Source organism: Aegilops tauschii, chromosome 4 (assembly GCF_002575655.3).
Source record: "Aegilops tauschii subsp. strangulata cultivar AL8/78 chromosome 4, Aet v6.0, whole genome shotgun sequence".
NCBI classification, from domain to species: domain Eukaryota; kingdom Viridiplantae; phylum Streptophyta; class Magnoliopsida; order Poales; family Poaceae; genus Aegilops; species Aegilops tauschii.
Genome location: NC_053038.3, coordinates 69,623,368 through 69,645,426, shown reverse-complemented (window position 1 = coordinate 69,645,426; position 22,059 = coordinate 69,623,368). Strand labels below are relative to the sequence as shown.

General features: G+C 45.1%; 1 long non-coding RNA gene across 1 annotated transcript; it reads right to left on the bottom strand.

Moving 5' to 3' along the window:
* Positions 1 to 11,855: 11,855 nt before the first annotated feature.
* Positions 11,856 to 21,263, bottom strand: LOC141021201 (uncharacterized). The gene is made up of 3 exons (XR_012181379.1): positions 21,131 to 21,263; positions 12,147 to 12,268; positions 11,856 to 11,920 (listed from the first exon to the last, which is right to left on the bottom strand). It is a non-coding gene; the product is annotated as an uncharacterized lncRNA (long non-coding RNA).
* Between the last annotated feature and the right edge of the window lie 796 nt (positions 21,264 to 22,059).

Sequence of the window (22,059 nt, the reverse complement as noted above, 5' to 3'; positions counted from 1 at the left end):
TCCAGAGAAAAGAGAGAGGAAAAAAACAAACCGGATCCTCACTTTGTCCTCATATGACCGGACAGTCGTAAATGGGCATGTCCACATCAAATATAAGAAGAATATGAGGATGTCCGTGTATGTCTGAGAAGCCATTCACGTAGGATATAGTTCACACCGGATTATCTTTTCTCTTTGTTTACCCTCTCTCCATCTACAATTCAAAAACAACGTAAGAAACATGGTTGCATGCATGTACAAATAGAGACTCGATATAAAGAGCTCACTCGGTGGGGTCCAGTTGATGCCACGTACAGTCACGTGTAGTTCAAGCGAGCAACCACGTTCTATTTATCTATCGCCCTATCAAGCGGCTGCCACTTCAAAGCTTATCCCCTCGTGGCGATGTGAGTCGGTGCTGCGAGATGCATTGCGTACCTGCGAGCCTCGGCGCTGCAAGGTATGTACCTGGGAGCCCAAGCTCGTGCGTCCGAGCACCCCCAACCCCGCCGCCAGCTCATCTCACCGGAGAAGCAACACCAGCGGCGGCGCCCCGGTGCCTTCCCTCTCTCCTGCATGGCTTGCCGCCTCCTGTTCCTTCGTCAGGGAAGGACGCGTTCGCGCCTGGATGCCCAGACACCAGCTCATCTCGCCAGAGGGAGCACTAGCGCCGCCGCCCTCTGTGCTTTCCTTTTCTCTCCCACCCCCCGCATGGCCCGCCGCCTCGTGTTATCCGGCAGGAATGACGCGGTCGCGCCCGAGCTCCTAGCCGCTAGCTCGTCTCGAGGGAGTCCGGCGCGTCGCCGGAGGAGCACCAGCGCCGCCGCCCTTGGTGCCTTCCTTTACTCTCCCACCCCCCGCATGGCCCGCCGCGGTCGAGCAAGCAGGTCAGCCCGATGCCTTGTAAATCATGGTCAGTTGCTTGGGCTTCTTCGCTTCATTCGCTTCCTTTGTGCTGGGTTAATTCTTCTTTGCTTCCTTCTCTTCGGTACCCTTGTTGATCCGGTTTTGCCTGGGCTGAGTTTGGTGGGCTAAGGCCAGATGATGATACATAGCAAAAAGAATATGTGCATTACCAAGGATAATTATTTTTGTATAGATATATGGAGAAGCGTGTGTAAATAAATCAGTACCACCTTAGATAGTTAAAAAACTAATATGGGTTAGTAGATCAAAAAATCGGAGAAATGCACCTTACTTTATTAGTAGGCTGACAAAAAAGACCCGTGTATTGAAAACGGAGAATATCACACACCCTATCCCTGATAATAATGCCTCAAGACCTTCCTTTGTAAATGTACTCCACATGATGATGGCGTAACACCCGCCCTTCTGCCGCTACCGCGGTAGCCAACTCACACATCCTCCTCCTGCTAGCATGACCATCAAGCACAGGAAAGATCTCGGAAAAATTATTGCCATCTTTATGGTCCACGATTTTGTACAAATGCGGCAAAAATTTAGAGTAGCATCATGGGGGTATTTACTCTTCTTTCATGAACCCGTATAAATATAAGCCGATAAAAAACAAAACTTAAGTGTCCTAAATTCGTAAGCAAATAGTAGTTGGTAGATCATATACGCACTTATTCTAAATGTGCGAATATAATAGGATGAGTGACAGATACACTTATACAAATATTGCATTTGCACTTTGGACCTTATGTAGTACTGCATCATCAAAATATAAAATGTTTTGTCTAGATTTAGACAAAATAATCTCTTATACATTATTACAGAGGCAGTATATGGGGCATTAGTTGACAATCACTCCATCTTTAGTACTACTATGCATCTTATTCATCTCATCTGTGTTCCTAAAAGTAAATGTATATTAGATGTTTGTATTATAAACTATAAAAAAATAAAGAACACTGAATTTCATGGGTGATCTATCCTGGCTTTAGCTCAAGCACGTAGACCCATCTGACTTATATCTGCACATGGATACTGGTAGTATACTATAGCTGACCAGCTAAAATAATTCACTTGGATCCACTACCAACCTTATCTCTTCAGCAGCCAGTGCTTTCGTCAATGCCCAGACCAAATAGAGATGAAGGAAGCAAAGGGGAGGTGCCCGCACAACTCGTACGCAACTGAATCTGGCCGCTGGGCGATGTAGAACCGAGGTGGCGAGGTCGGAGGTCGAACAGACCACAGCAACTGCGCTGCTCCTATGGTCGTTGGAGTGGCGCCCGTGGCCACCAGCGCGGCGGCTGCACCCCTGTGCACAGCGTCGCCGGCAAACTCCCATGGCTGACCTCATAGAGCGCCACTCCGTTTTGTCCGCATGCGGCGTCCCGCGCCCTTCCTCGCCAGAACCGGCCGGCCCAAACCCTTCATCACAACTCCGTCCGCTTCTCTGCCTCCCTCGAGCGAGCATAGCTGTCGCGGCCACCACTCCTCCACCTTGCCGCGCTGTTGTCGTCATTGTCGCTTTCCTTGCCGGTCCTCCCAGCCCCGGGCGACCTCGTGTGGGTGCTGCCATGGACGAGTACACAACTCGAGCTTGCCTCCTCCCCCTCCGTACCTTGCTCGAACACCGTCGCCGCCAGCCAAGCTCTGCCCCGGCGAGCCTCCTGTTCCTCTTCTTCACTTCCCCGGAGCCACAGGCATGCTCCTGCTCGAGACGCCGTCGTCGCCTGACAGTGCTCGGAGTCACCACTGCCACCGATGCCGCCGGATTGCCCTCAACCCCCTCTTTCTTGATCTCGATCTACATAGCCCGGACACGAACTCTGATGACTTCGATCTAAATCAGAGAAGGACATAACGGGGCAGGAGGTTGCAGATCGATGATGGTAGGGGTGGCGTGGGGAGGTGAAGGATAAGACTGGCCGCCGCCGCCGTACGCGTACCCGTACGGATCGACGGGGGAAGGCAGCGAAGGATCCCGTGATCGAAGCGTTTTCTCAGATTTTAGCCACGAAAAAGTTGGACGACCCGTCTCGGACGACCGACGAAAATCTGGATTAATTGCGTGCTTGGGAGATTAGTACCACCTCGTTTATTTTACGATTTTGTCCATATAAATCGTAAAAGCGTATTATGACATGAGAAGAAAGCGCATTGTGACGATGAACCCAAAAAAGTCAATCCGTACTTTATTATTAATTAATATTAATATTAATATAATATATATATATATATATATAATTAACTAGCACACATGCCCGTGCGTTGCAACGGGGTAATATATATGGTAGGCCCCTAGCTAAATTAGCATGTCTTAAGACTTCCATATCTTCACTGCTTTTTTTTTTTGCCCTCATCGATGGAGGCCATGGTGTCCACCTGATGACAAACATGTCCGAAAGTGGTCAATTCTATGATAAAACACACAACACACCTGTCATTAAACTTCACCAACGCACGACACACCTGTCATTAAACCTCACCAACGCAAGAGAATGTTTAAAGTTTAAAAACTATAGTTGCCAAGTTCGACGTGATGGCCACCCTCCGTGAGCTACTCCTCACACCTGGTCTATGCACCATTATCCTCTACAGTTTGGAGCAAGAGTTGCGCATCTAGACAACACATGGACCTTGCAGTTAAGAAGTGAGTTCTAGGCCACAATAGCGCTACCTTCGGCAGACCAGTTTAGAACTGCCAAACTAATCCCATTTGTGCATCATATAGCCAGAGAATGGGGGGTTTAAATTATATGCGTCATTGTGTCAGCCAGGTCCGCCTTTCTAAACTAAATATTATGTCTGGAATATAAAAAATCTGAAATATTTGTGCATTAGTAATTGCAAGAAGTAGAAATTCACGTCTATAAGAAGCAGTAGCGCACACAACCAAAAATTACCTCACCACAAATAACCTAGATTCTGACCTTAGGTGGTTGGATCCGGTGATGGCGGCTATTGAGCGTCGCTCCCTTTCTGAAGGCGTTGCTGTTGAAGAATCTCGTCGTTCATTTGGTGTAATAAGATGGTTGGTGCGGATATGGTCATTGATGTAGTTTGCCGATTATGGATTTGATCGATTCAGGTTTTTTTTCTCACCTATGCATAGCTTTGGTCTTGTATGACTTTGCTATTTGTTGGTATGTTCTTGTGTGCGTGTGTTGGTGTTGGCTGTGTGCATCCTAACTATGCAGAGGCCGGGTGTGCTCATCCTCTATTTTGAGCCAATAAAATTCACCCTTTGTCGAAAAACAAATAGCTACAATTTTAGTGTGTAAGCAGCAGCACATCCAATTTCCACGCATGCACACGCACAAAGATCAAGTGCCACACCGCCTTGATGCCACAAGACCTGAAGGAAAAAATAGAGTGGTTGAAAATATGGGCTCTCTTTCGCAAAAAAACGAGCTCTCATCGTCTTGTGTGCACGCCAACGACTTTGGGCAAGAAGACACCATGCATCCACAAGCCTAGATCTAGGCAGTTGGAAGACTTTTTACACGAGCCATATACCAGATTCTTATCTCTTCTTGAAAAGCTTTGTCTATGGCCACCATATGCAGCCATGGATTGGTGCAACCGTGAGAGGGAAAAGGTTGACCAACACCTAGGAACTATTATGAGTACGATGTGCAGATGCGGTGGCCAGTAGGGATGCATCCAAGCACCTTCAATCTGCCCTCACACCGCCACCTCTGAGTGCAAGATCTCGGCATGTTAATCCGTAGCGTCAGGGGAGGACAATTTCTAGGACGTTGTGATGTCTCTGCAGCCAAGGATCTCATCTTCCTCCTTATGATCCCCTCTGCCTTGCTGCCTTCGCTGTTGCCACCAAACGCGCGACGGCCGGAGTGCCGGACGTAGTCCCTGCATGTGAGCTCATTGCCATCCTACGATGCCACCTGGCTGGGAAGATCAGGCCATCCAGTCGTGGCTGCGCATGGCGCCCAGCGCCTCTACAACATCCTTTTTTAACACGGCCATAACAGCGGCCGGCGGCGATCACGATGGACCAGGTCCATGCCGGCAAGACCAACGACGGTTCGGCTGTCGGTGAGGCGGAGGGAGAGCATCAGGCATGTGGATGGCATCGGCGAGTTCCTGCCGTGATGGTGGCCCGGCTGTCGGCGAGGGCGATGGAGAGAATCAAGCTCTTGGACTTGCGGTGGTTTGGCGGCGGCATCGTCGAGTTCGTGCGATATATGAGGAGGAAATCTAGGGGATTCTCTATGCGCCTGTTCTCTTTGTATTAGGGATTAGTAACGTATAGTTATTTATAAGTTTGGGAGTTTCCCAGTTCGTTCTTCAACGGGAGTTATCTCTGGAGTCTGAAACCTACACGTAACGTAGGACAAGGTGTCGGCTTAAAGTAACATCTAAAAAGGGACCGTAGATTTAATTAGTACCACCTTGAATTTTGGAAAAAATATGGACGTGTTGGAAAAAAACTGAAAACGTAAATTCACGAGAAGAAGCGTATTGTGATGGTGAACCCGACAAAGTCAATCCGTGCTTTATTATATAAATATATATATATATATTATTAAAATATATAAATATAAATATAAATATATATATATTATTATATTATTATTATTAATTATTATAATTCTATTATATTATTATTATTATTAGGGAAAGATAGCAAAAGAGCCCGTGCGTTGCAACGGGACACAAATTTTAACTTATTAATTCCTCTAGAAAGGATGAACGGGTTAACTCTGCATCCTTTGAATAGTAATGCTTAATTTGTGTGATGCTTGAATTGGATGGTGAACAACAAAAACTCACCTCATCTCTCATTTTTCCTAATGTCTATCCTCTGCTAGCTTCATGAAGATGACTTCTTTGAATACTCTACATAGTACCTGTAGAAAGCAAATAATATGATTAGTTTTGGAGAACAATAGTTGGGTAAATAAAATTTGATGCTATTCTTTTCATTACAGAGTGATGTGCCAGTGGAAAGTACCCATATGCATGTCTTCACTCTTAACAATCTCATGCCACGATTGCATTCGCAATCTAGGGAGAACTTTTCTCAGATAATGGGGAAAAGATCAAACTATCAGATAAGATTTATTTTTCTCTGATGAATTTTTTGTAATAACAAAAAAACTATCATAAGATCTCTTTTCCTGGTCTGATCAATTTTTGTAATAATGAAGCAACTATCAACTGTTGGATGAAATGAATTACCCAAAAATATAGGGAGAATTATTTGAGTGAAGCTATAAGAAATGAATAAAATCATCCAGTAAGTTAGTCCACATGAAATCAATGAACATACTTCTCATGTCGTTGGCAGATTACCTTTGATAAGCTATAAGCAAATAGTTATAGTTTTCTTGTCAAGAAAGGCAAACAAAATCCATCAGAAGACGTTAACTTACCATGGAATTGTATATTTGTGTATCTTGTCGACAGAAGGTCTTAGCAACTGTCAAGTTTGGCAACTAAGCAGTGCCGAGTAATTTACTTCATAATTATGCACTCTGACAGGTAGCAATAGCAAGGTATTCCAGCATTATTCCCTTTCGAATATAACGTTGTCGCCATCCCTTCCATCCGTCCTCTGATCTCCCTCTCCCTGGTGATCAACATTATTAGAATTCAGAATAGGACCAACAGTTTCTTACTTTACGGAACCCGAAAAACCATCGAGCGACCGGAGGCACAGCCACACACGCACACACGCGGATTCCATCGCCATCAATTTTCTTGAATGGATAGATAGATAGTACACTACATCATCCAATACTAAAAAGTATTAGTGGTCTTCCGCTCTTCCTTGTTGAAGCCTTGTCTGAAGTACATCTAGCCCCCATCAACTCAAAGGGAAACAAAAGAAGAATTCAAAATCGCGATTGCTGCTATCGATCACAGTCATGGCTCTTCACAAGCTTCTGCCGGCCTCCGTGCAGCCGCCCTGTAGAGCTACTCCACCGCGGCCGCGCACTTCGATGGCGGCGCAGCGAGGGCAAAGGCCAAGCCGGTTGGCTACCTCGGCTGCTGGGATGATCGGGCTATTGTTGGCGCTGGGGCTGCACACGGCGCGCCAGCAGCTCGCAAAACATCCGCCTCGACAAGCTCAAGTTGAGATCGTGGGCTCGTGGCCGAGGTAGCGAACCTTGACCTCGCCCTCCATGACACCGAGCGTTTTCATGGCCGCTCCATGTTCCAGATGGTCGCCCACGTCCGGGACGATCGCTCTCTCGCCGGATCTTGGTATGGTGGCGGCGATGGATCCGTGGAGGTTGGATTTTTCTGCGGAGTGGGAGATGAGAGAAGAACGTGCGTGTTGACCGACTTAGGAGCGGAGGACGTGTTCGGATCTGTCTTGTTTTGGGCCTCTGATTCGTCTTCTAATCGGTCTCTTTGTTCGATTTGTTTGTTGGGCCAAACACGTTGAAGCCCAATATGCTGTAGGTCGCTTGTGTTCGATCTGAGCGGACGGAATTTCGATGGTAAGAAGCAATAGTATCACCTCGGATGTAGAAAATAATATAGGCGAAAAAAACTGAAAACGTAAATTCATGGGAAGAAGCGTATTGTGACGGTGAACCCGACAGAGTCAATCCGTGCTTTATTATTAGGGAGAGATTAGGGAAAGATAGGACGCTAATATCTAACTCGAAGTCACCCAAAAACGAACGATGAGTTGTTCACTGCCAACGGTATTTCTGTGCGACCCTTGGCTGTCCCAAAACGTGTGCAGGAAAAAAATGGCTAGGCCCAAAATAGTTTGATATTTTGGGGAAAAAACATCAACCAGAAAAGAAAAAATATATGATACAGAAAAGGCATAAAAACATAATCTCTACTACTTAAAAAGAATGCAACGTTTCCATTTCACCTTTCTTTGCGCCACCTCTTCGTCCAACCTTCCTTCTATGATAATAAATCAACTTAATTTACTTACCTTATGAACCAGTTCCACTTTAACTTACTTACCAAATTCCGGATCAAAATATAAGATAATTTATGGGAGAATTTGATGATCATTTACTTATACAATCGCATTATTATATATAGGTAAATCACAAGCCGACGTACTAGAAAATTTATATTCTGTTGCAACGCACGAGCATTGTTCTAGTTTACAAAATATTGTCATGGTAGACAACCATAAAAAGAACATACATGGCAAACTTGCAATATTAATTAAAAAGATGTACAAGGAATTTGCCATGCACAATATTTTCATTCTCCAAAACACATCGAAATCACAAGTTGCCATTATTAATTTCTTTTGCCACGTTCTTAATACTAAAACTGTCATGTTATCGATAGTAAAATGTCATGCTCTTAATAATAAAATTGTCATCCTCTTATTAATCAAAATGCCATGTTAATTATTGATTATTAAATTGCCATCGTCTTAAAAATAAAAATGACATGTTATTGACTATTAAAATGACATACTTAATAATAAAACTGCCATCCTTTTATTAAAAATGCCATGCCAATAATTACTAAAAATGTCATGCTCTTAATAATAAATCTGTCATCCTCTTATTAATAAAAATTCCATGTTATTAATTATTAAAATGCCATACTATTAATAATAAAACTACAATCCTCTTATTAATAAAAATGACATGTTATTAATTATTACAATGACATGCCTTAATAATAAAAATGCAATGTGAGAAATTAAAATGCCATGTTTTTGGATGACAGAAAAATGTCATGGTTTGAATGGAAAACAGAATTTCCATGCTATCTATAATAAAAATTACATGGCAAGTTTAGAAGAAACCCCCTCTAAAAGATACGGACTTTTGTTCTTTCAAAAATGAAAATAAAATCAGGAGTTTCATTATTTTAAATGAAAAAACTAATTTAAAAGATCCTTGAAAGTATATATAGCAACTTTTATTCTCAAGATAGCTTCGGTCCAAGTGGTAAACGCTCTTCTCATTGCTGAAGGAGGACAATGGGTTCTATCCCCTCCGCGCCCCCTCGGTGGTACTCCCTTAATATAGGGTGTATAGTTTTTGGCATGAAAATTAAAGAACGCATGTGGAGGAAAAATTTCACAAGTTTTGAGCTAGCTTACACCTGACTAATTGACATGATAAATAGAGGAGCTTGCCTAATATAAGGAAATGTAATCAAATCCCTAAAAACATAATCCAGACAAGTAGTGCAATCGCAATACACCTTATATTTCAGATTTTTTTTCTCAAAAATATATACACCTTATATCTAGGAACGGAGGGAGTATATTTTATGGGGTAGAATAAAAATAGGGAACCCTGACGTGGCACCATCTTTGCGTCACGATTCATGCCAGAAAATCGTACCGTAGCCGATGTCGTTGGGAAACGCCAGATAGCATACGTTTGGCAAATAGCATTTCGTTTATATGTAAACTGAGGCGAAAGGAGCAACTACCTTTCCTTTTCTACTTTGCGAGTAGTCCGCGTATGGATTGTCTTTTGTTCTTAACTAGATGACTCGTTGCACTAATGGCGCAAAGGCGGAGAGGGAGCCAAGTATTGTGAGAATATTTGGACACCCAAGTCGAAAACCAAATGTGGCAACACTCCCGCATCCTCTGCTTGGAAGCCGCCTTTTCTCACCGGATCTAACATAGATACATTATTCTTCAAGAGTAAATTTCAGAGAAAATATAAAGCATGAAAGGCTTTAAGTTGTACTATTGAGACCATACCACCATATCTTCATTTAGTTTCTTTGGAAATCTAAAGGCCTAAGAGGACGGTACATGCGAGAAGCTGTGAATTCACAACAAAAAACTAAACTAACTTCAAAACAAACATTTCAAGTTTGGAAGCCACAAAGAAGTAGCCCAGATCTCTCATTGTAGTGCAGGTTCAAGAAAATGGGCTGAATGACCATCATAGCAACATGTAGAAGCAGCAAAAATATAGGCTTGGTGTGTAATTGATCATGAAAGATAGCTTGGTCAGTTTCTCCATTGTTGGCTTATACTAAGCAAGAACATCAGCCTGCAGAGAAGAAAAATGAAGGACTGCTTTATTCTGCGGTGCATCCACAATAGTACAGCAAATAAAGTAGTTAAATGTGCGCTAAGATGTAAGACCTTTTAGATCACTATTTTAGTGATCTAAAAGGTAAGTAGTGATCTAAAAGGTCTTGTATTAGTTTGAAGAGGGAGTACTTAATGAGACTGTAAGCCAGTACATCAAAGTCATGCCGGCTTCCCATTGATTTGATCAAACCAATATGACAAAGGGAAGGTGAAACTTCAGAAGACCATATAAATTGACCGTGATGTCTTAATTTAAAACTCTGAAATGAAGTAATAAACATTAAGTCTGAATGTTGTCACTAAAAAAGCATAAAAAAGGCAGACCAGCCAGCAGTGCATCATAATTAGTGGTTCATCATGGGCAAACCAGGCAGCAGTAGCCTAATAACTTAGACGGAAAAAATGCAAGAAGTCAAAGCACAAGGTGGGAAATAGGACCAAGCATTGACCGGTAACCAAATAATGAAGGAATATCCCCATGAAAATCAAGAACGGTAAATTAGCATCCAGAAGTACATAGAAACAAATATTCCGCTTGGCAGAGTGTGATCTCAGTATGATGTCAATAGCTGGGACTAAGAAGGTAACCACGTAGAGTGTCACACCTAAGGGTGTTTTCTTACGTCTCTACTCTCTAGTAATACAAGTCACTATTGATTGATTTAACTAAGGTATGCTTCAGCTGGGTATTTATAAAGGAAATTCACACTATGCGTTTTTACCAGCGAGTAGAGAGCAACTGAAAGACTTATGTTTTTAAATGCAAGAACAAACCTCATCAAGCTGCTGTGCAGACTTATTGTCAGTGGAAGATGCTACAGCTGAGCAAAAATGGCTTGGGATTTCTTCTATGCCTGCTGCTCGCTCCTGCAGCAATTATTTAGAACAACAAAACAATTTACTGTGAGATGAGAGAAGGCACACTAAAGAAGCACATCCGTAAGTGTATATCTAATAATATAGATGCTACAAATCAATAGAACTAAAATACTCCAGTAATTGGGATCAGGTAGATCTATGTCTACATCACCAAATCAGAAGTTTAGTTACCTGTGGTTCGCTTGATAGCAGTTGCAGGTTTTCATGCGCTAAAGTCAAGAACCGACCAACAGCGACCAAATCTAAGCACAACCATCCCTCACAATTTGAATTCCACCCCAGCAAGTACAGACACGTCCTCTGCAACCTCACACAGATAGGAAAGCGTCATAAAGCACACCACACTACTCTGCTACCACAACCTCCAAAACATGTATAACGACTGAAATAAGCGGACACATTCTGCTCACACACAAGCATGACATATAAGCGGGACGAGGCCGAACAATACACGATGGCGTGCCAGATCCAGAAACTTAAAATGATCAGCAATTTAAACACCATGACAACATGTACAGGAAAGGAAATATGCATTTTAGCTAGATAGAAAGCAAGCAAACCTCGATGACAGAACAGCGATGCAACAAAGAAGAAGATCGGGACGCAGCAACACAAGAGATCGCAGAACCTAATAAATAAATGGACATGAAGTGGTCAGTGCACCGGCATGCTATGGAATAGACAGGTAAAAGAAGATTCGTTCCCCGGACAAATTAAAGAACGGTCCATTTACCTGAGTTAGACAGGAGAAGCAGGCAAGCAGAGCAGCCAAGATGGATGAGCATACCAAGGACGAGCGGCCGGCAAAACCAAACGCAAAAACAGAAACCAAATAGAGATCAATTTTCAGCTGAACCAGTAGATTCACTCCTTCGGGTATGCATCCTAATTGGTCCTACAAAGATCACAAGAAATTAGAGGATGGAACTTGACTGCCTTCTGTATCATTTGGAGGACAAAAGAAGCTAGAAAAATTGCGATGAACCACTAATCCCTGCTAAAACTACCTATCTTTGCCCTGTGATATATGGATAATATTAGAAAGTAGAGAAAAGCACCTGCCAATTTTACTTCATCGTGCAAAAGCTGTCAGCCATGCGCATCAGTGATTTCTCACGTGTTCTGCATAAAGAAAACATATACATATAAGTATATAAGATCGCCATTAGTGCTTATGTAAGGCACTGTTCTGTTTACCAGTTGGACTGTAAGGCAATAAAGGCCATTCTCTGAACCTTCATGCAAATAATTAATCATCCAAAATGGAAGTAGCCACTAACAATAGAGCTTTGTCCTCATATCCCTAAAGAAGTGGAAAACAAGCAAATGGTTGTCATGTTTTTCTTACCCAATTCAGCACCTCCAACCTTAGGTACACATCATGCCATTGGTCCACATAGCAAAGATCAATCATATCACTTGTCGAAATGATGCAGCCACTGCAAACAATAGAGCTCTCTCCTCATACCCCTAAAGAAATGAAAAACAAGCAAATCAAATTTTCTGTATAGAAGCACACTCACATAAGCAAACCGGAGGCAATATGCTGTTGGGGATCGTAGCAGAATTTTAAAATTTCCTACGCATCACCAAGATCCATCTATGGAGTATACTAGCAACGAGGGGAAAGGAGTGCATCTACATACCCTTGTAGATCGCGAGCGGAAGCGTTCAAGTGAACGGGGTTGATGGAGTCGTACTCGCCGTGATCCAAATCACCGATGACCGAGTGCCGAACGGACGGCACCTCCGCGTTCAACACACGTACGGAGCAGCGACGTCTCCTCCTTCTTGATCCAGCAAGGGGGAAGGAGAGGTTGATGGAGATCCAACAGCACGACGGCGTGGTGGTGGAAGTAGCGGGGATCTCGGCAGGGCTTCGCCAAGCTTCTGCGAGAGGGAGAGGTGTTGCAGGGGGAGAGGGAGGCGCCAGGGGCTGTGGTACTGCTGCCCTCCCTCCCCCCACTATATATAGGCCCCTGGGAGGGGGGCGCCGGCCCTGGATCCCATCTACAAGGGGGGGGGGCGGCGGCCAGGGGGAAGCTTGCCCCCCCAGGCAAGTGGGGCGCCCCCCCACCCCTAGGGTTTCCAACCCTAGGCGCAGGGGGAGGCCCAAGGGGGGCGCCCCAGCCCACTAAGGGCTGGTTCCCTTCCCACTTCAGCCCATGGGGCCCTCCGGGATAGGTGGCCCCACACGGTGGACCCCCGGGACCCTTCCGGTGGTCCCGATACAATACCGATAACCCCCGAAACTTTCCCGGTGGCCAAAACTGGACTTCCTATATATAATTCTTCACCTCCGGACCATTCCGGAACTCCTCGTGACGTCCGGGATATCATCCGAGACTCCGAACAACTTTCGGGTTTCCGCATACTCATATCTCTACAACCCTAGCGTCACCGAACCTTAAGTGTGTAGACCCTACGGGTTCGGGAGACATGCAGACATGACCGAGACACCTCTCTGGTCAATAACCAACAGCGGGATCTGGATACCCATGTTGGCTCCCACATGTTCCACGATGATCTCATCGGATGAACCACGATGTCGAGGATTCAATCAATCCCGTATACAATTCCCTTTGTCAATCGGTATGTTACTTGCCCGAGATTCGATCGTCGGTATCCCAATACCTTGTTCAATCTCGTTACCGGCAAGTCTCTTTACTCGTACCGTAATGCATGATCCCGTGGCTAACTCCTTAGTCACATTGAGCTCATTATGATGATGCATTACCGAGTGGGCCCAGAGATTCGTCATACGGAGTGACAAATCCCAGTCTCGATCCGTGCCTACCCAACGGACACTTTCGGAGATACCCGTAGTGCACCTTTATAGTCACCCAGTTACGTTGTGACGTTTGGCACACCCAAAGCACTCCTACGACATCCGGGAGTTGCACGATCTCATGGTCTAAGGAAAAGATACTTGACATTGTAAAAAGCTCTAGCAAACGAACTACACGATCTTTTGTGCTATGCTTAGGATTGGGTCTTGTCCATCACATCATTCTCCTAATGATGTGATCCCGTTATCAATGACATCCAATGTCCATAGTCAGGAAACCATGACTATCTGTTGATCAACGAGCTAGTCAACTAGAGGCTTACTAGGGACACGTTATGGTCTATGTATTCACACATGTATTACGATTTCCAGATAATACAATTATAGCATGAACAATAGACAATTATCATGAACAAAGAAATATAATAATAACCATTTATTATTGCCTCTAGGGCATATTTCCAACAGTCTCCCACTTGCACTAGAGTCAATAATCTAGTTACATTGTGATGAATCGAACACCCATAGCGTTCTGGTGTTGATCATGTTTTGCTCTAGGGAGAGGTTTAGTCAACGGATCTGCTACATTCAGGTCCGTATGTACTTTACAAATATCTATGTCTCCATTCTGAACACTTTCACGAATGGAGTTGAAGCGACGCTTGATATGCTTGGTCTTCCTGTGAAACCTGGGCTCCTTGGCAAGGGCAATAGCTCCAGTGTTGTCACAGAAGAGTCATCGGGCCCGACGCATTGGGAATCACCCCTAGGTCGGTAATGAACTCCTTTATCCAGACTGCTTCCTGTGCTGCCTCTGAGGCCGCCATGTACTCCGCTTCACATGTAGATCCCGCCACGACGCTTTGCTTGCAACTGCACCAGCTTACTGCCCCTCCATTCAAAATATACACGTATCCGGTTTGTGACTTCGAGTCATCCAGATCTGTGTCGAAGCTAGCGTCGACGTAACCCTTTACGACGAGCTCTTCGTCACCTCCATAAACGAGAAACATATCCTTAGTCCTCTTCAGGTACTTCAGGATATTCTTGACCGCTGTCCAGTGTTCCATGCCGGGATTACTTTGGTACCTTCCTACCAAACTTACGGCAAGGTTTACATCAGGTCTGGTACACAGCATGGCATACATAATAGACCCTATGGCCGAGGCATAGGGGATGACACTCATCTTTTCTCTATCTTCTGCCGTGGTCGGGCATTGAGCCGTGCTCAATTGCACACCTTGCAATACAGGCAAGAACCCCTTCTTGGACTGATCCATATTGAACTTCTTCAATATCTTGTCAAGGTACGTACTCTGTGAAAGACCAATGAGGCGTCTTGATCTATCTCTATAGATCTTGATGCCTAATATATAAGCAGCTTCTCCAAGGTCCTTCATTGAAAAACACTTATTCAAATAGGCCTTTATACTTTCCAAGAATTCTATATCATTTCCCATCAATAGTATGTCATCCACATATAATATGAGAAATGCTACAGAGCTCCCACTCACTTTCTTGTAAACACAGGCTTCTCCATAAGTCTGTGTAAACCCAAACGCTTTGATCATCTCATCAAAGCGAATGTTCCAACTCCGAGATGCTTGCACCAGCCCATAGATTGAGCGCTGGAGCTTGCATACTTGTTTAGCATTCTTAGGATCGACAAAACCTTCCGGCTGCATCATATACAATTCTTCCTTAAGGAAGCCGTTAAGGAATGCCGTTTTGACGTCCATTTGCCATATCTCATAATCATAGAATGCGGCAATTGCTAACATGATTCGGACGGACTTCAGCTTCGCTACGGGTGAGAAAGTCTCATCGTAGTCAACCCCTTGAACTTGTCGATAACCCTTAGCGACAAGTCGAGCCTTATAGATGGTCACATTACCATCCGCGTCTGTCTTCTTCTTAAAGATCCATTTATTTTCTATGGCTCGCCGATCATCGGGCAAGTCAGTCAAAGTCCATACTTCGTTTTCATACATGGATCCTATCTCGGATTTCATGGCTTCTAGCCATTTGTCGGAATCCGGGGCCGCCATCGCTTCTTCATAGTTCGAAGGTTCACCGTTGTCTAACAACATGATTTCCAGGACAGGGTTGCCGTACCACTCTGGTGCGGAACGTGTTCTTGTGGACCTTCGAAGTTCAACAGTAACTTGATCCGAAGCTTCATGATCATCATCATTAACTTCCTCCCCAGTCGGTGTAGGCACCACAGGAATATCTTCCCGCGCTGTGCTACTTTCTGGTTCGGAAGGGGTGACTATCACCTCATCAAGTTCCACTTTCCTCCCACTTACTTCCTTCGAGAGAAACTCTTTCTCCAGAAAGGACCCATTCTTGGCAACGAAGATCTTGCCTTTGGATCTGAGGTAGAAGGTATACCCAATAGTTTCCTTAGGGTATCCTATGAAGACGCATTTCTCCGACTTGGGTTCGAGCTTTTCAGGTTGAAGTTTCTTGACATAAGCATCGCATCCCCAAACTTTTAGAAACGACAGCTTAGGTTTCTTCCCAAACCATAATTCATACGGTGTCGTCTCAACGGATTTTGACGGAGCCCTATTTAAAGTGAATGCGGCAGTCTCTAAAGCATAGCCCCAAAATGAGAGCGGTAGATCGGTAAGAGACATCATAGATCGCACCATATCCAATAGAGTGCGATTACGACGTTCGGACACACCATTTCGCTGAGGTGTTCCAGGCGGCGTGAGTTGTGAAACGATTCCACATTTCTTTAAGTGCGTACCAAATTCGTGACTTAAATATTCTCCACCATGATCTGATCGTAAGAACTTTATTTTCCTGTCACGTTGATTCTCAACCTCACTCTGAAATTCCTTGAACTTTTCAAAGGTTTCAGACTTGTGTTTCATTAGGTAGACATACCCATATCTACTTAAGTCATCAGTGAGAGTGAGAACATAACGATATCCTCCGCGAGCCTCAACACTCATTGGACCGCACACATCGGTATGTATGATTTCCAATAAATTGTTTGCTCGCTCCATTGTTCCGGAGAACGGAGTCTTGGTCATCTTACCCATGAGGCATGGTTCGCACATGTCAAATGATTCATAATCAAGAGACTCCAAAAGTCCATCTGCATGGAGCTTCATCATGCGCTTGACACCAATGTGACCAAGGCGGCAGTGCCACAAGTATGTGGGACTATCGTTATCAACTTTACATCTTTTGGTATTCACGCTATGAATATGTGTAACATCACGTTCGAGATTCATCAAGAATAAACCATTGACCAGCGGGGCATGACCATAAAACATATCTCTCATATAAATAGAACAACCATTATTCTCGGATTTAAATGAGTAGCCATCTCGAATTAAACGAGATCCAGATACAATGTTCATGCTCAAAGTTGGCACTAAATAACAATTATTGAGGTTTAAAACTAATCCCATAGGTAAATGCAGAGGCAGCGTGCCGACGGCGATCACATCGACCTTGGAACCATTCCCGACGCGCATCGTCACCTCGTCCTTTGCCAGTCTCCGCTTATTCCGCAGCTCCTGTTTTGAGTTACAAATATGAGCAACCGCACCAGTATCAAATACCCAGGAGCTACTACGAGTACTGGTAAGGTACACATCAATTACATGTGTGTCACATATATCTTTGGTATTGCCAGCCTTCTTGTCCGCTAAGTATTTGGGGCAGTTCCGCTTCCAGTGACCACTTCCCTTGCAATAAAAGCACTCAGTCTCAGGCTTGGGTCCATTCTTTGACTTCTTCCCGGCAACTGGCTTACCGGGCGCGGCAACTCCCTTGCCGTCCTTCTTGAAGTTCTTCTTACCCTTGCCCTTCTTGAACTTAGTGGTTTTATTCACCATCAACACTTGATGTTCCTTTCTGATCTCCACCTCCGCTGATTTCAGCATTGAATATACCTCAGGAATGGTCTTTTCCATCCCTTGCATATTGAAGTTCATCACAAAGCTCTTGTAGCTCGGTGGAAGCGACTGAAGGATTCTGTCAATGACCGCGTCATCCGGGAGATTAACTCCCAGCTGAGACAAGCGGTTGTGTAACCCAGACATTCTGAGTATGTGCTCACTAACAGAACTATTTTCCTCCATTTTACAGCTGAAGAACTTGTCGGAGACTTCATATCTCTCGACCCGGGCATGAGCTTGGAAAACCATTTTCAGCTCTTCGAACATCTCATATGCTCCATGTTTCTCAAAACGCTTTTGGAGCCCCGGTTCTAAGCTGTAAAGCATGCCGCATTGAACGAGGGAGTAATCATCAGCACGTGATTGCCAAGCGTTCATAACGTCTTGGTTCTCTGGGATGGGTGCTTCACCTAGCGGTGCTTCTAGGACATAATCTTTCTTGGCAGCTATGAGGATGATCCTCAGGTTCCGGACCCAGTCCGTATAGTTGCTGCCATCATCTTTCAGCTTGGTTTTCTCTAGGAACGCGTTGAAGTTGAGGACAACGTGGGCCATTTGATCTACAAGACATATTGTAAAGATTTTAGACTAAGTTCATGATAATTAAGTTCATCTAATCAAATTATTCAATAAACTCCCACTCAGATAGACATCCCTCTAGTCATCTAAGTGAAACATTATCCGAGTTAACTAGGCCGTGTCCGATCATCACGTGAGACGGACTAGTCAAGATCGGTGAACATCTCCATGTTGATCGTATCTTCTATACGACTCATGCTCGACCTTTCGGTCTTCCGTGTTCCGAGGCCATGTCTGTACATGCTAGGCTCGTCAAGTCAACCTACGTGTATTGCGTGTGTTCCGAGGCCATGTCTGTACATGCTAGGCTCGTCAACACCCGTTGTATGCGAACGTTAGAATCTATCACACCCGATCATCACGTGGTGCTTCGAAACAACGAACCTTCGCAACGGTGCACAGTTAGGGGGAACACTTTCTTGAAATTATTATAAGGGATCATCTTACTTACTACCGTCGTTCTAAGCAAATAAGATGCAAAACATGATAAACATCACATGCAATCAAATAGTGACATGATATGGCCAATATCATTTTGCTCCTTTGATCTCCATCTTCGGGGCGCCATGATCATCTTCGTCACCGGCATGACACCATGATCTCCATCATCGTGTCTTCATGAAGTTGTCACGCCAACGATTACTTCTACTTCTGTGGCTAACGCGTTTAGCAATAAAGTAAAGTAATTTACATGGCGTTATTCAATGACACGCAGGTCATACAAAATAATAAAGACAACTCCTATGGCTCCTGCAGGTTGTCATACTCATCGACATGCAAGTCGTGATTCCTATTACAAGAATATGATCAATCTCATACATCACATATATCATTCATCACATCTTCTGGCCATATCACATCACAAGGCACATGCTGCAAAAACAAGTTAGACGTCCTCTAATTGTTGTTGCAAGTTTTTACGTGGCTTCTATAGGTTTCTAGCAAGAACGTTTCTTACCTACGTAAAACCACAACGTGATATGCCAATTTCTATTTACCCTTCATAAGGACCCTTTTCATCGAATCCGTTCCGACTAAAGTGGGAGAGACAGACACCCGCTAGCCACCTTATGCAACTAGTGCATGTCAGTCGGTGGAACCTGTCTCACGTAAGCGTACGTGTAAGGTCGGTCCGGGCCGCTTCATCCCACAATACCGCCGAAACAAGATAAGACTAGTAGTGGCAAGAAAAATTGACAACATCTACGCCCACAACTGCTTTGTGTTCTACTCGTGCATAGTAACTACGCATAGGCCTGGCTCATGATGCCACTGTTGGGGATCGTAGTAGAATTTTAAAATTTCCTACGCATCACCAAGATCCATCTATGGAGTATACTAGCAACGAGGGGAAAGGAGTGCATCTACATACCCTTGTAGATCGCGAGCGGAAGCGTTCAAGTGAACGGAGTTGATGGAGTCGTACTCGCCGTGATCCAAATCACCGATGACCGAGTGCCGAACGGACGACACCTCCGCGTTCAATACACGTACGGAGCAGCGACGTCTCCTCCTTCTTGATCCAGCAAGGGGGAAGGAGAGGTTGATGGAGATCCAGTAGCACGACGGTGTGGTGGTGGAAGTAGCGGGGATCTCGGCAGGGCTTCGCCAAGCTTCTGCGAGAGGGAGAGGTGTTGCAGGGGGAGAGGGAGGCGCCAGGGGCTGTGGTACTGCTGCCCTCCCTCCCCCCCACTATATATAGGGCCCTGGGAGGGGGGAGGCGGCCCTGGATCCCATCTACAAGGGGGGGGCGGCCAGGGGGGAAGCTTGCCCCCCAAGGCAAGTGGGGCGCCCCCCACCCCTAGGGTTTCCAACCCTAGGCGCGGGGGGAGGCCCAAGGGGGGGAGCCCCAGCCCACTAAGGGCTGGTTCCCTTCCCACTTCAGCCCATGGGGCCCTCCGGGATAGGTGACCCCACCCGGTGGACCCCCGGGACCCTTCCGGTGGTCCCGATACAATACCGATAACCCCCGAAACTTTCCCGGTGGCCAAAACTGGACTTCCTATATATAAATCTTCACCTCCGGACCATTCCGGAACTCCTCGTGACGTCCGGGATCTCATCCGGGACTCCGAACAACTTTCGGGTTTCTGCATACTCATATCTCTACAACCCTAGCGTCACCGAACCTTAAGTGTGTAGACCTACGGGTTCGGGAGACATGCAGACATGACCGAGACGCCTCTCCGGTCAATAACCAACAGCGGGATCTGGATACCCATGTTGGCTCCCACATGTTCCACGATGATCTCATCAGATGAACCACGATGTCGAGGATTCAATCAATCCCGTATACAATTCCCTTTGTCAATCGGTATGTTACTTGCCCGAGATTCGATCGTCGGTATCCCAATACCTTGTTCAATCTCGTTACCGGCAAGTCTCTTTACTCGTACCGTAATGCATGATCCCGTGGCTAACTCCTTAGTCACATTGAGCTCATTATGATGATGCATTACCGAGTGGGCCCAGAGATACCTCTCCGTCATACGGAGTGACAAATCCCAGTCTCGATCCGTGCCAGCCCAACAGACACTTTCGGAGATACCCGTAGTGCACCTTTATAGTCACCCAGTTACGTTGTGACGTTTGGCACACCCAAAGCACTCCTACGGCATGCGGAAGTTGCACGATCTCATGGTCTAAGGAAAAGATACTTGACATTGTAAAAAGCTCTAGCAAACGAACTACACGATCTTTTATGCTATGCTTAGGATTGGGTCTTGTTCATCACATCATTCTCCTAATGATGTGATCCCGTTATCAATGACATCCAATGTCCATAGTCAGGAAACCATGACTATCTGTTGATCAACGAGCTAGTCAGCTAGAGGCTTACTAGGGACACGTTATGGTCTATGTATTCACACATGTATTACGATTTCCGGATAATACAATTATAGCATGAACAATAGACAATTATCATGAACAAAGAAATATAATAATAACCATTTATTATTGCCTCTAGGGCATATTTCCAACATATGCACCATGGCTTGATCAGAATGCAAGGAAACAAGAGGAGAAGAGAAAGGCCACAACCTACAAGCTAGAGAAGCAGAGCATGACATTGAGGCGAGGAAGGAGAGAAATCTAAATTGCCGCGTCGCATCATCTCGGAAGGCGAATCTAAATCATCAAGTCGCGTCGTCTCGAAAGGCGATAACCACAGACACACCCTCTTCCACCCCCGCTTCGTCGCCCTCTTCCTCGGCCTCCACCCCATGTCATCGCCCTCTTCTTCGGGCAGCTCTCGCAGCTTCCACCTTCCGTCGTGATCCAGGATGCCTGATTCGCTCCCTGGCCATGAGCCCATGACCATGCTCTTGATCTATGCCACGGTCGTCGTCGCGCCGTGCCTCCATCCTCCTCGATCTGTTGCTTGCTTGGATAGGTTGTGGTGGCAGAGAGGATGTCTAAATAATCAGCACACGACAAAAACAAATCTCAAAGAAAACAGATGTTCGAGACAAAACTAAACCGGCTGCGGGAAACAATGGCTAATCAGTCAAAGGAGATATGTGTTGCAATTGGCGCCGGGAAGGGGACTCGACACTATTGGAGATGATGGCAAGAGAAAAAAACAGTGAGCTGCACAACATGTCCAATAAGGCAAGCGCGCCGCCAAGAATCTCTCTTCCTCCCGCCGCCTCCTTGCTCATCCTCCCCGCCGCCTCCTACTGCTCTTGCTGGCCAAGAGAAAAAATGAAAGCATAAAGTTAGAAACTAAAAAAGGAGATGATAGGAAACATACCACCATGAGAACCAAATCAGACTATCAAACTCTTTTTTTAACAAGCACCATACTCTTAAGAACCATATGGCTGCAGCAAGCTCATGCTATCATGGTGCAGAACAGATATTTGTGGGTACGACACAACACGTACACTACCAAAAAAATCTACAGCCCCCAAGAATCATGGACTGAAGAAGACTCTCCCAAATTCATCTCTCTTTTCCCCCAAATTAGG